Source organism: Mytilus edulis, chromosome 3 (assembly GCF_963676685.1).
Source record: "Mytilus edulis chromosome 3, xbMytEdul2.2, whole genome shotgun sequence".
NCBI lineage: Eukaryota > Metazoa > Mollusca > Bivalvia > Mytilida > Mytilidae > Mytilus > Mytilus edulis.
The window spans coordinates 196,659-213,478 of NC_092346.1; positions in this window are offsets into that span (position 1 = coordinate 196,659).

Below are 16,820 nucleotides of genomic sequence, written 5' to 3' on the forward strand. Positions count from 1 at the left end.
CCATTCAGTGTGTGTTGGTATCAATCTTATTAACATCCAAGTGTGTTGCCGATATTTACCGGATCGTGACATTGATAAACAATAAAAACAAAGCAAGTGGGAAGGGTGACAGATCAGGGAATTGAAAGAGTCATGACATTTGTGTTTTTGTCTTTTTCGAAGTGTTCCCATTTGTTAACTAGACTATTTCTTAACAGGTATTCGATGATTTGTTGTGGTAAATTTGATCTTTAACAATCTTTAATATTTCTATTTACCGTCAAGAGCACCGAAGTTATAACAAGAGCTCTCGTAGATAAGGTCACTGCATACGGAAAAAGTCGGCGAATTAGTATTTTGGAAGCCAATAATTCGATTTCGGGACACTTGTTAAGATTTTGACAATATTAAGGTTTTTTTTTTATAAAATAAAACATTAAACTTTTTTTTTAAATTTGAAGTTTTGTATTACTTTAAAGATCTGATCAAACTAAACATGATTGCAATTAAAACCGTCCTCGTCAATTACAGGAAAGAAAATCTCGTTGCGGCGCTGTATCAATAAAAATCTATAAGCAAATATCAAAATGATGCATAAAAAAAAATTGGGGATTCGTGAATTTAATTGCAAACCTATTTTATCAGTTCCAATATATATTAATGAAAACGTGTTGTGAAAGAGTTTCATGTATTACATTTTTAAAGAAAATATCTGTGATATTCCCATGTTGTTATAATATATATAATGTAATTGTTAAGAACTGTTAATGTTATCTATGTTATCGATTGATTAAAAAAAAAGTCTCCATAAACACTGTCTTTTATTTGTTATGTTTGCAGTAAAACTTGAATAAAAGATGAGTTATTCATGTATATTGTATTGCTATTATAACTCAGGGGAACCCATTGTTTGTACCCATTATCTATCTTGTTTCTCTTTCGATTTATGAGATATGAAAATCAGGATGTTTGCCGTCTTAATTTGCTCCATTTGGGAAGTTTAGAATTAGAAAAAAAGTCTTTATTTGTAAAAGATTCACTAAACGATTGATAAAATGGTAAATCAAACATTTTTTGTCATGAAAATAGTTATCCCCTGTATCTTTTGGAGAATGTACCTGACACTACCAATATATGATAATAAAACTTTTGGGTTATGAAAGACAATTTGTTTTTTTCTAAAGATATAGATGATCCACAGATTAAAAGAAACTTTGGTTTCTGTCCATGGTTTTGTCTAAAGATATAGATGATCAACAGATTAAAACAAACTTTGGTTTCCGTCCAGGGTTTTTATGATCTTAGATTTATTTTGCGTTATGACGACAAAAAAGAAATATGATATTTGAAAAGAGACAACCAGTCATCTCTCGTCAAAATAAGGTCCAATGTGGCATAACATGGCTGCCATAACTGTCTTCCAAACCAGGATGGTGTCTATGAAAGGTTTAAAGAGATGATTTTTAGTTTAGCAATAGATAGTCTTTGCACACTAGAAGAAATTAAAATATAGAGCAGACCTGTTATATACAAAAGTAAAGTGGTGTGGCATCATTGCCAATGAGACAATTATATATCAATGCTCACATGAAGTGGATGTAATATAAGACAAAGTTGTGGTATGATTGCCAATGAGACAACTCTCCACTAGAGACCAAAATAACACAGAAATTAACAACTATAGGTCACCGTAAGGCCTTCAACAATGAGCAACGCCCATACCGCATAGTCATCTATAAAAGGCCCCGAAATGACAATATTTATATATAATGTAAAACAATTCAAACGAGACATGTATGTACAAATATTATTATTAAAGACAGCTATACGGACTTCGACAATGAGAAGTAAAACAATACCACAAAGTCGTCTATAAAAGGCATCGGCATGAAAATATAAAACAATTTAATTTAGAATACTAACGGGCTAATTTATAACACTACAATTTACAAAACACAAATATGAAATACATGAACCAACGACAACCACTGAACTACAGTCTCCTGAATTGGGACATGCACATACAGAATGTGGCGGGGTTAAACATGTTTTAGCGCTCCACCCTCCCTCTAACCTCGGAAAGTGGTGTAACAGCACAATGTGAGAAAAAACTAGAAAGATTGAAAAAGGCACAGATCATCAGATTGATACAAAGAAAAACATAAAAACAAAATCACAGACAGGACACAATCATTCACGGTAATTGATTGCATTTACATTCATATTATTATATGTAGATTACAAGCAAGCTTCAAATACTAAGAGAGAGGATGCAAAACAAGCCGGTATTGATTTTATTTTTAGGTTACTTTGATCATATAACCCCCGCCTGTATTCAAATATTTTTACTGCCTCGGGTTTCAAACTTTAGGTGATAACGTTGTGGAAGATGGTAGTATTAAAGAAGCGGTTTTGAGTCACCAAATGCAGAGACTGTCATATTGTATTGTCTAGCACTGTGCGAAACCGCTGCTGTTGAGCTTCTAGTACACGAGGGTGTCATAAGCTTTGTTACTTGTTTATCGGTAATGTTCAGCTCTACAAATAGTTACTCAATAATTTATACATAAAATCATACACGAAAAGCCGAATGACCAAAATGACATAATATCAAAAACATTATCAAATAAATAGTTATCAAAGTTTCCAGGATTATAATTTAGAACGCCAGACACGCGTTTCGTCTACATAAGACGTAAGTGACGCTCATATCAAAATGTTTATTAAGCCAAACAAGTACAAAATTGAATAGCATTGAGGCTCTAAAATCCAAAAAGTTGTGCCAAATACGGCTAAGGTAATCTATGCCAGGGATAAGAAAATCCTTAGTTTTTCGAAAAATTCAAAGTTTTGTAGGCAGGAAATTAGCAAAAATGACCACATTATTGATATTCATGTCATCACCGAAGTGTCGACTACTGGGCTGGTGATACCCTCGGGGTCGTAACGTCCACCAGCAGTGGCATTGACCTAGTGGTGTAAATAGTTATCAAAGGTACCAGGATTAAAATTGGGTACGCCAGACGCGCGTTTCGTCTAAAAAAGACTCATCAGTGACGCTCATATCAAAATATTCATTAAGCCAAACAAGTACAAAATTGAAAAGAATAGCATTCAATTTGTATTATCTCAATCAATCAGCAAAAACTGTAAATGCCTCAGATTGCATTGAAATGCATGTAATGCACCACACCATATATACTCCATTTCTACCATTTATGAAGAAGTAATTTACTACCTTGCAAGTCCTAAATGTCAGCATTCAGGTACATCATTCTCGTCTATAATTGCGATTGAAGCAAACCTGACGACATAATGCTGAATACAGTTTTTGTATTTCCTATATCATGATTTCCTTGATAGAGGATTGCTGCTCACAAGGAAACTATTAAACCAAGAGTTCCAAATGTTGAAGTTGAAAGCATCCCTTCGTAAATTTTACGGACGCCATCACGATTTGGTTGACCGTGATGGAATAACCGTTTCATAGATGATATCGGATATGTTCCTTATGTCGTAACTTTAATACACTTCCCGTTTCACAAATGTGACCTACCGATTAAGACTATTTACCGGGTTTGTAATAACATAAGTAACACGACGAGTGCCACATGTGGAGCCGAATCTTCTTACCCTTCAGGGCATCTGAGATCACCCCCAGTTTATGGTGGGGTTCGTGTTGCTTAGTCTTTAGTTTTCTGTGTTGTGTCTTTTGTACTATTACTTGTCTGTTTGTCTTTTATTTTTAGCCATGACATTGTCAGTTTATTTTCAATCTATGAGTTTGACTGTCACTCTGGTATCTTTCGTTCCTCTTTTTTGGTCTACTAAACCTCACTGTCATTCAATTTATGTAAATCGTTGGTTCTTCTTTCGGTGAATGATACGCAATACGAACTACTTGTAAAGTATCTTGATATACTTATTTATCACACACTAATTGTTTTATGATATGTGAATTCCCGTAAGGCAGCATAACTCACGTTGCAAGATAGAAAATTACAGTAGAACAGTTTATGTTTATTCTATATTACAAAACATGTACATGTACGTTACATGTAACAACAAAAACATTTACGATGAAGACTATTGTGTTAGACTTTTGTTTAGCATATTTCATTGTTTATGAATGGAGTCATTGTGCATTGCAAGAAGACGGAGAATTAACAGGACAGATAATAGTTAACCCAACTAAACCAGACGGTTTTGTAGAAAGATTTATCGAAAAACATACTGGTTATATATTTGAGCATAGGGTAGGTTAAACATTAATGTTTTATTGTTCATTTACTATTTTTGAGCTTTGTTTGTACAAATTTAATTGCTTTTTATGTCATTTCTAGATTGGACTATTCCAATAATGTCTTTTCTAAATAACGAAAAAAAATTTAGTTAACATTTTTAGATAACTCGCTACATTTTTTATGTTATTTCTTCATACACTGAAATGAAAAAAATATTACAGTGATTCCATAAATAAATTATAATGATGCCAATGCATATCTCATTTTATACACACCTCTGTGTAACTGATCACACCCCTTGGAGTAGGTCTTTAAGCTGGGGTCACACATTCACGATTTTTACTGCCGTCCTTGACAGGACCATTCCCGATTTAAACTGGCTTTGTCAAACGCCAGATCAAGATTCTGTGAATCGTGGATGGAAATTCAAACTTTAATTCAAATTTGTAAAAAAAAATAATTTAATCACGACAACAATCAGATTATGTTCAGGAAGCGTCGATATTCAACCGTTTCAAGCGAATTTATCCCGATAATCCCGTGTTCAATCCGCTTCTATTTCAATTTGTATCTTTCGCCTGGTAAAATTCGACCGAGTCTGTCACGACTGCGTCCCGATTTTACCGAATGTAATCCGACAGAGATCAGACAGTAAACCGATGCTGACGGAAGTTATCCGTTCAAAAACTGTCCGCATACTCGGGATGATCAGGTACTGTCGGAACGTAATCCTATCACGGTCCGCTTTATCGCATTACAAACGGTTTTGTCTGGTCTTTTATTCTGTAATTGTCGGGACTCTGACGTGGGTATCATTGACGAATTTCGTATTAATAAAGGGACTGTTCCGGAACGGTTTCGGCAAAAACGGTTCGCAAGCGACAAGATCTGGATGCAATCTGGACTCAATCGGCAGGAAAACAGCAATGAAAATTTTCTTCAGATCATTTCCGTTCCACAGGATACCGTCCAGAATACACAGAACATTTTAAGGATTTTAATCCGATACAACAGAATTGAAATCCGACTAGACAAAGACAAAGACAAGGCTGAGTTTTCCCGAATGTTACGGACCCTTCCCGACCCGTAGGAATCTGTTACGAAATTAAACGACTGCGTTCAGACAATGATAGAACATTCCAGAGAATAAAGGATAGTAATCCGACTTTTTTACTTTTCGTGTCGTATCGCTGTCTGATTTCAAACGGGGGCATTAATCGGCAATGTGTGAACCCCGCATTAAGTGGAAGATCTTTTTACTAAGAGGCAATCGGTAAATTTATACACGTCTTATTTAAAACCAAGATGTGCATAGAAGGATACAGAAAAAAATGTATGTTTTAATAAAATCAACGGTACCAATTTTGTTGCACCAGATGCGCATTTCGACAAAACATGTCTCTTCAGTGATGCTCGTGGCCAAAATATTTGAAATCCAAAGCTTATATAAAAGATGAAGAGCTAGAATCCATAAGGTCCAAAAAGTATAGTCAAATTCGTGAAAGGAATCAGAGCTTTGCATGAGGGAGATACATTCCTTAATTTATAATAATTTCTAATATTTTGTAACAGCAAATTTTAATAACACAATAAATCCGTATTTTCATGCCAGTACCGAAGTATTGGCTACTGGGCTGGTGATACCCTCGGGGACTAATAGTCCACCAGCAGAGGCATCGACCCAGTGGTAGTAATAAAATCAACGGTACCAATTTTAAGTGACTTACGTGAACTGGTGATCTCTATTTACCTTACTTATTTTAGGCAAAATTGTATGCCTCTCTTCAACGTTTAATATTACAGTCAATGTTCAATATTGCAGCCTTCTCTCCCCAAGCCAACGTTCAATATTACAGCCTTCTGCGCACCAATTCCTCCCCTACTTTAATTCCGCAACCGATCAAATATGTATCATTCAATTTATATGGTATCCTATAAATGAGAAAATACAAATAAAAAAATAATAATTCAAAGCTCAAATCAAAACGATAAAAATGTTTCGGATGGTAACTAAACAGTCAGATGAATATTACGAACAGCCACGGGGACATAGATTTTTCAATAATTTTACAAAACGAGGGAGGGTAAAAGAGCGTCTTTCGACATTCAAGTGGTCCCTTGTGGAGAGTTGTCTCATTGACAATCATATCACATCTTTTTTTTTTATATAGGTATTGTAAAGCGCTAGTAGCCCTTTATCAATTGTACATATTTCTAGTAACGTAGTCTAGAATCCTGAAAAAAGGAATATAAATTCCACCTAGCCCTCTGTGCTTTGGAATCTTAACATTTCTTTTTTCTGAGGTTTGAAACTCTTTCCGGGGTAATTTTGTACTTGGGTATGGCAAGCCGTTCTCGTCAAAACTATGTTTAAACCCTTTTTTCGAAAAAAATACACACTGAGAATTAAAAACCTAAAATAACACACTGAGATTTAAAAAAATAAAAAACACAAACTGAGAATTCAAAATTACACACTGAGATTTTAAAAAGACACACTGAGATGAAATAAATTGAAAAACACACACTGAGAATTGTTAATTACACACTGAGATTTCAAAAATACGCACTGAGATTAATATGCAAATTACTAATGAATATTCATGAGATGAATAATTCAACAGATTTATATCTTGATCTCAAGAACTCTTGTCATTATAATGAAATGCGATTCCTTCAACCAACATTCGTAATAAATTTCAAGACTTAACATCGCTCATATTCATAAGTTTGTTGCCTATAATTCAGATCATTACTACCAGTAATTAAACATGTGTCCCTTTTCAAAGTCTTCCAACTGTTTCCCTGATTTCGCTAGTTAATCTTTTATATTTTTGTTACGTTTACATGCTATATAGACACTTGAGTAAAAATTTCACTGGATTCTTTTGCAGATAGTTCCAATGTTTTCTTATAATTTTAATAAAGTTTTTCACCATTTGGTTATACTTTTTAATAAGAGTAAGTGGGTATTTTTCTTGTTCTTGTATTTCTAAAGCTTTTTATGCGCACAAATCTCAGTGTGTAATTTTAAATTCTGAGTGTGTAATTTTAAATTCTCAGTGTGTAATTTAAAATTCTCAGTGTGTGTTTTCAGTTTATTTATTCTCAGTGTGTCTTTTTGAAATCTCAGTGTGTAATTTTCAATTCTCAGTGTGTAATTTATTTTCAATTCTCAGTGTGTAATTTTCAATTCTCAGTGTGTAATTTTCAATTCTCAGTGTGTAATTCTCAATTCTCAATGTGCGTTTTGAAGTTTTTAAATCTCAGTGTGCTTTGTTGTAATTCTCAGTGTGCTTTGTTGTAATTCTCAGTTTGTAAATTTTTCGAAAAATGGTTTAAACATAGTTTTGACGAGAACGGCTTGCCATACTTGGGTTAGGGTTAGAAAATAGAATTTAAAAGAAGAAAAGAACGATATAGCATTTTATATGTCCATTGTCCCTTTACTCTGTAACGTAAAAATCGAAGGTATTGGATATAAGTTAATTAGATATTTGGATCACTTAGTTACATAATTACGCACTTTAGATTTCATAAATGTATAGTATAAACTCAAACATGTTTTCCTTAATATGAAACAAATCACTCTTTTTTTAAAACAATAATGCAAAATTACACAGATCCATATTTAGATACAGTTTCAATTTAATTAAAATATTGAGCTCGGATATCTTCGATGCAAGTTACGATAGATCTATATATCTAGTATATATTAATTGAAATTGTGTCTAGATATGGATAATTGAATTAATTTAATTAATTTTTTCAAACTATGTAATTTTGAATAAAATGAGGTAATTGTGGTAAAATACGCTCGTGGAACCGACTTGATACAGTGTATCGTCAATAGTTATCTGTGCAGACATGTCTAATGCTTTTTCTTATTATTATTGGCAACATTTATGCATTTTGATACATGCTTTGAATGGTTTTACAATACGCATTCTTGTGGCCCTTTATAGCTTGCTGTTTGGTGTTAAATAAAATTTAGAAAAAAAAACAAACAAAAAAAACAAGCCTGCACAGATTTATTTCCTTATAATTATTGACAATGTACTGTATCCAGACGGTCCCATGAGCGTATTTTACCACCTATATACCTAGACGAAATTGATATAAATTATGCATAGTCACCGTTAGGACTGTGCATGTACAGTTGTGTAACATAAACACTGGTTAATCGATTTACTATAAGAATTAAGAAAAAAGGCATATAAATTATTGATACACAAGCTTAATATGTATATAATGGTGCAATTGTTAAAAAAGAGGGGCGAAAGATACCAGATGGACAATCAAACTCATAGATCAAAAATAAACTGACGACGCAATGGATAACAAAGAAAAAGACAAACAGGCAAATAATAGTACACATTGTGACAAGACACCACATAGAAAACTAAAGACTAAGCAACACGAACCAATCAAAAACTTAGGGTGATAGCATGTGCTTCGGAAGGGTATGCAGGTGACACTCGTTGTGTTGTTAGTTATGCGAATTACTTTTCAAAATATATCTTGTTTCGTTTGATTATTTCTGAAATGAACTGAAAATATATGCTTCATATCTTGGTTTTCTCGTTCGATGTTGACACATCTTTACGACCTCAAACTAAGATGTAATTATGATTATTATAAGTTTCAAAATGTCAATTTCCCTTATCCGAATCTTTACGTTTCCTTTGCTCACACATGATGGACTTCATTTAAAGGGATCTGCAAACATTGCTTTAAAAGTCTTAAGAGGAAGAACGACTGCAAAAGACATTATATATACGTTTTACAGTTTAAATGCAGATTGTATTGACCGAATCAAAGTGTCTGTGTCTCAACTATTTAGCGACATCTTTTGGCGGTCTAATGTATTCAGAAACAGACAAGTCCGAGGACGTGTTAACTGTAAGTTTTCCGATCACTATTCCCGATAGTGACGTTATGACTGAGTGTTGACTCGAATTGCGTGTGGTACATGCATAGCAGGAGAAGCTAGTCCTACCAACACAACCGGTCTGTCTACCCTTTGGTTCATTCTGAAGAATACATAATCAGTTTATATACATCGTATGTGTCCAAAATCGACCATCAAGTACATTTGCAGCGGTTTTCAAAGGGCAATATGTCAAAGATGACTCCGTATAAAGTTTTATCATAACTTGAAATTAAATCAGCAATCTTAGTAATTTTTGTGGGAAATATAAACTTTTAAAATGATCGTAGTGAAATATAACTTCTTCCTTGGTGTGGCACCGATATCACGTTTAACCACACAACATGTTTGTATGTGCCCATCTCAAGTCACGAGCCTGTAATTCAGTAGTCCTATAACATACAACAAGCCTTTGTATGTTCAGATCGTTTGCTTCTGACGTTGTTATTAATACTAGAAATAATTGTCCTTTTTGATCTTATCAAATTGTGGAGGTATATATAGCCTATTTTGAAACGTTTTTTCACTATTTCTCTCCTTTAAATTGTCAAGCGGAAAAAGTACGAGAACTTTCGACCGAATACGTACCGGTAATCAGTTGTACAAAAAATGTAAATGTTTCAGATTACTCATCAGAAAACGAGTTTTGTTTTTTATGTTTTGGATGCTTACGACTGGGAATAGGATTGACTTTTGATTTCCCCAGGAATAAGTGAGTGACCCACACATCAAATATGGTTTATATTTAGTGACAACTACTGTTAGGGATAGGATTTACTTCTGCTTTCCTGTCGTTCTGATCGTTATAGGAATTATCAATAAAATAATCCGTGTGTACAGGATAAGTGGAAAATAAAGAATTTATTCTATGAAAATACAGGACAATGCTGGGAATAATGTTATAGATTAATGAAATTGTCTAAAGGATACAATGTTATTCAATATAATTTACAATTAATGCGATGGGTGTAATTTTTAATCTTTTTATTGAGTAAATTTCTTTCGATGTTCGTATTGTAGTTAATGCACAGTTAATAGGGGGTTCAGCAATTTCCGATAAAAAACGTCGAAAGCAAACGATATGAATCTATGAATGCTTATGTTATAAGACTAGTAATTCAAAGGTTGAAATATGTTTCTGTATATCATTTTTTTTTTTTTGCTTATTGTTTCTTTAAAAATCCAACCATTAGTTTTCTCGTTTGAACTGTTGTGAATATGTCATTTCGATGCATTTTATAACTTACTATTCAGGATGGTTCGAAACTACCTGTACATTGTCAGGAATATGACAATTGCTTTCCGTTTGTTCCGTTACAATCCTTGACAAAGTGGAGCGTTTGATTTTGTCAAGTGTTATGGACTTTCGCCTTTTGAATTTTCCTGGGAGCTCGGTATTCCTGTTAATTCTTTATTTTTCTGAACGATCTTCAGTAATGTTTCATTGTATTTTAAGTTTCAGATAGGTACTAGATTCTACTTCATTTTCAAATTGTATCAGCCAAAGAATTCCAGAAGTTTCAAGCCAGAATATGAAGATGTTAGAAACATAAGGTCGGATCCTGAGGTATGTCTTTACATGAAATAAAACTATGTATGGAGCTGAAGCTGATAACATGTCAAATCATAACGTTAAGGATCAGCAACACTTGTTAATACTGTCTAACCTTTAACATGGATTTTTGTTTCGAGTTTACTTTCAATCATAACAAAAAAAAATCGTTATTGTCACTATGTACATGTATAAAGTATTAAGATAATTTTAATAATCATTTATAGATTTTAATACAGATCTATATAGATATAGGAAGATGTGGTATGAGTGCCAATGAGACAACTCTCCATCCAAATAACAATTTATATAAGTAAACCAATCAAAACTATATGCATATTCTGTCTTAGATAAATTCCGAATCGAGTTAATCATGGCTTTGCCTTTTGTATACGTACACTCCGGTACTTGAACCTAACTACTTATTTAAATACAGCCATAGACACCAAGCTCCCATAAACATGTATACAAGGTTATATATAATTTACATCTATTTCTGCACATATGATACCTTTGAGAACTATAAGGATTAGCAATGTAATCGGTAATATTATAAAAGTTAAATACAGTTATATATATACGTTTCAAATCCAGAAATAAGATTCAGCGATAATTATTCTGTACAAGCATGAAGTCTAAATATATCGATTTTTTAATTCTGCTTCATATTGTATTAAAAGGTATCATGCACTAACTAATGTAACTACAGTTTGCAATATACTTTTAGAGGATTCCACTTCATTTCAAATTGCTTTATTTGAAAGGAGAATAAGTGCGCGAGATTTACGAGGTAAAAAATGAAAAGAAATGAGAAAATAATTTTATTGTTTCATTTTTTACAATTGGTTCTAAACATATTGCTTCCTCTTGAGTTTTTGTTATTATTGTTATTAAAACCCTGTGGGTGGTGTAACTAAACATACTGTTACGTGTACACAGGGTAAGCGTGTCTATTTCTATTCTAGAATGAGTCTAAAAAAATTCTATTTACAGAAAAATATAACAAGTAAACTTGATTCATAAATTAACGTCTATAAACCATGATCTATACAATTGCTCTTTGCGTCACCCTTATATTCTTTGTATAACTGTTCTAATTTAAATACATATATACACTGGTAAATTTGTCATGTGTCAGGAACAAACTGATCTCCTGGTACAATTTAGTACCCTAAAAGTTAACCCACTTGTCCAATACGTCACTCGTTCTCTTAGTACAATTATGTACCTTACAAGTTTGTTACACAGACTTACACTTGTCATATTTGGTACACTACGGTTCAGCTTGTAAACTCCAATTTGTACAAGTCCGTATTTCTAACAGGCACCAACCTGTTCCTTATTACACATAAGTAATAATAACTTTTATATAAGAAATACCGATCTCAAATATCAACGTGCCGTGGTCTTATGTCTCTGTAGAATTATGACAATCGACCCTGAGCTAACTGGAAGTGTTTAACGACCCTGACTGGATATGCATCCCTAGCACGGTCGATCCTGATCTAAGAATGTCACCTGCTTATATACCCCGATGGAAGCCGTACCATTCTTGAATGAGGGTTGTTCTACCAAAGTTCCCCATTACTCGTATTACAGTTTCATTTGGAACACTCCTTTACATTTGATCTGACCCAAGATTTATCCGCCAAACATCTTATTCTTTTCTATTTTTTAAAAAAGTATTATAAAAATGTATAAAATAAGGCTTCTGTCCAAATGTAACTAATGTAAACAATTTAGACTTAGATACAAAATCATCCCAATACGATACGTACGATATAGAGCAATCTTGTCCGGTTATTCTGGTTGCAACTATGAATGTCTCTTATAACATTAAAGCTGATTACAACTGACCTTGAACTTGACTCATGCAATCAATGTCCACATACTAAATTGCTAAAATAATGTATCTACATGCAAGTAACTAAAGTACAGAACGTTTGTAGATAGAATATGTACAACAAGAAAGACGATACCATAGAGTCCTAAAGACAGCAGATACAGAATGGGAAAACTTGTGGCATTTGGTGAGAATTTGATTTCTTATTTTGAATGGGAAACTTAATATATTGCGGTTAAAAATACACCCAAATTTCATTATATGATTCCAGAGATGTTGTTCGTTCTCAAAAAAGATTTTATCCTGCAATCAGACTACCCTTGTACAAATAAAATGTATACAAATGATGTTTTGCTTTATTTGTACATAAATATAGAAAGATGTGGTTTGAGTGCCAATGAGACAACTCTCCATCCAAATAACAATGTATACAAGTAAACCATTAAAAGTCAAAGTACGGCCTTCAACACGGAGCTTAGGCTCACATCGAACAACAAGCTATAACGGGCCCCAAAACTACCAGTGTAAAACCATTCAAACGGGAAAACCAACGGTCTAATCTTTATAAAAAACGAGAAACGAGAAACACGTATAAATTACATAAACAACCGACAACTACTGTATATCAGATTTCTGTCTTAGGACAGGTGCAAACATTTGAAGCGGGATTAAACGTTTTAACGGTACCAAACCTTCTTCCTTTTTCTGAATTGATAGAATAACATCACAACATAGAAAAACACACGACAAAATATCAATTGGAAGGCTTAACTCAATCAAAAAACGTAAATAAACACTTTATGAACGAATGAATTTGATTTGCGATACCTGAATGCAAATACATAGTTACATTTTTGTTTAATTAATCAAATATCAGGGACAAACATTCAAGGCCAAAAAGCAAACAAACAAGTCCAAACAAAGCCATGGCAAGACACCACCGCGAAATATTTAACAACTCACTTTAGAAAAAAACCGGTTTTCATAATATATACAGGTAAATGAAAAATAACTTTGTCGTTTTAGGTATACTACTTCTGTGTTATAAAATTTTCCAATAATAAGGAATACCAAGAAAGTTCTGTCATACAAATAGCTAATTTAACACTAGATACATATGGGGTGAATATCAGCAATAAAACTATACATTGTCAATTAGAGCTGGATAAAACTTCCCCGTACAGATATAAGGAGAATACTAGTCTTGATGTTCATACAAATGTAGTACACAAAAGTGAAAATTAGTAGATATTCCAAATAATCAAAGCTGGTATATAGACACGATCAATATTAATACAAAATAACAAAAAATCATTACAAATAGTATCAACAGGTCAAATTTAAATTAACAAGAAAGTACGAGTTGAGAGTACTCTCAGTTACTGACAGCTAGTTAAAAGCGAAAAACAATTAATAAAAAAAAATCATGCATCAGAGACTAAAATCAACTAAAACACATCCCAGGGATTTAGCATGTTAACGTCATGAACATTCATAGAAGACATGACTTGTGCAATGCCAAAAAAGAAATGTATCGACAGGTAGTAGGATAGTGAGGAGCGACTTCAGAGATAAAAATTATCGTGTGTGTGTCTACTATACATCCCGCCTCAAAAGAAAATACAAGATGAACAGATAAAGTCTCCTAGCTATAGGCCTATTACCCGCTTTGTTGAGCAATCGGTAATACGGATATTTCTTTCTAGGTAACAGTTCATTTTGGTGTCCTCTTCGCGGTCCGCGTTTAACTATGTCGATTTCTTTGCAAAAATCAGACGCAATGATTTGGATTAAAACAATTAATCGGGTGTAAATTGCAGGATAAAAACAATATATGTACATTTTATATTTGATAATATTTTGTATAATTGTTTGATGCATCGACTCCAATTTATGTTGAGGCATTTTCTATCACTAAGTGAACAATGTAAAAATGTTATCCATCGAACTACAGATTAACTGTTAGAATTATTATCTTAGACGCGGTATATGATGTAAATGAAACTTACATGCATACGAGAACAAAATCATGAATTAAAAGCAAAGTTTATAAACTTTTCTACATCTCACAACTGACCTAAATTATAATACGAGCAAAAGCTGATAAATCATACTGTACACCAGACATGTCAGCGACCGGAAAGAAGTTGTTTATTTTGGGATGAATGAATAATTTTTAATAAAGAAAACATGTACGATATTTAGAGAGTTGCGTTCTCAATTTTTTATCATAACACATTTTTCTACTTTTAGTCGATCTGTATTAAATTCCGTTAAATAAAACTACCTTAAAAATCGGATAAACTTTTATTTCTTTTACTTACATTATCACATCTTGGTTTACCGTTACGGCGCGACAATATCACAGTTTCTAAAGAAGGCTAATAAATAATGAGGGATAAATGGCAAACATTTGTCTGGTTCTAAATAATTAATTTAGTTGTTGGGTTGCTGTCTCATCTCATACCTCGCATCTCCGTCTGTTTGTATAAATATGCTAGATTTTTTATGGTCAGTATATAATCTTGTCTTTTAATCCTATTCGACTCAGCAGTGATCTTGTTATTCATGTATTTTAGCTTGTAAATCGCATACGACATCATATTACGTAAATCATTTATTGATAATTTTAGAATGAAGACGTATATCCTTCAATGAAAGTGGGCGAGGCTTGGAGCGCCAGATACAATGGGAGTGGTATAACGGTTGCAATACTAGATGATGGTTTGCAGACAAATCATTCGGATCTTGACGCAAACGTGGTGTGTTTTTTTTCTCTTTAAAATAGCGACACTAATTATATATATAAATAGATCATTCATTATTCATGATGACGATGAGGATAATGAATGTTGATGCTTGTGTAACCGAAACATTTCTGATCAGTAAAAATAATTTAATCAATAATTTATGAAATGCAAAAATAATTTAAAAAGGTTAACAATGAACTTTTGGTTTTATAAACCCTGCTAAGAAGTATGATATATATACTGAAACATTAAGTATTTGAAATTTGAGGCGAACAAAGAGAGGAAATATAAACTTCGAATACAATCAAGATAGAACTGGTTCACCAGCATTTTACTCTAAAAAATGATGAATTGCAAACAACAATTCAATCCTAACACAATATATTTTTTTTAGGACACAATTAATGATTATGACTATCAGGATTGGGATGACTCTCCAATGCCCCCGAATGGAAGCAGGTACTTATTCCGAAAAATAACTTGTCAAAGTTTGATCAGAATACTAGCAAGGAAAAGAAGTATCATGATATCATAAATTTGTTAAATAACGTGATACATATATACCAGTGCCCTTTGATGATAAACTGTATATATTCTAAAGTTTATTTAATAAAAATGGCCTGCTAAATGGTAAAAATGATGGTTTTTATAATGTTCCTGTTGGTTCAGTGGCAAATATTACATGCATAAGCAGGACGGACATGTTTATTTCAAATCTTATTCCTTTTTCTATATAAAACAGAAGATATGGTATGATTGGCAATGGGACAACACTCCACAAGAGACAAAATGACACAGAAACTAAAAACTATAGATCACCGTTCGGCCTTCAACAATGAGCAAAGACCATACCGCATAGTCGGCTATAAAAAGCACCGAAATGACAAAGGGACATTAATTTCAACGAAAAAACTAACAGCCTAATCTATGTACAAAAAATGAACGAAAAACAAGTACACATGTATGTTACACATCAACAAACGACAACCACTGAATTATGTCCTGACTTTGGACAGGCACTTACATACAGAATGTGCATGGCGTGGATAAACATGTTAGCGGTGTTATCGTACAACATATATAAGAGCGAACTATAAAATCACTTGAAAGAGTCTTTAGTCATCATAGGGATACAAATAGTCTATGTCTTTTTATACCCCAGCTCGACAGTCGGAAATAGTTCGGTTGGGAATCATTTTGCCTGTCAGTCACAAATGTGCTTTTTAGATAATATATCGAGAACTATACTTTTAGAAATTAGTTGAAGTTTTTATGGAATGTTTCTGACCCCTAAAACCCTGATCAGTCAGTTGATGTGGATTCTGACCCCTAAAACCCTGATCATTCAGTTCATGTGGACTCTGACCCCTAAAACCCTGATCAGTCAGTTGATGTGGACTTTGACCCCTAAAACCCTGATCAGTCAGTTCATGTGGACGCGGTTATCTGTCATCACTATGATCACTTCTGCGGTTCATTTTGGATATCACATATCATTTCCTTATTTCAATGTAACAAAATA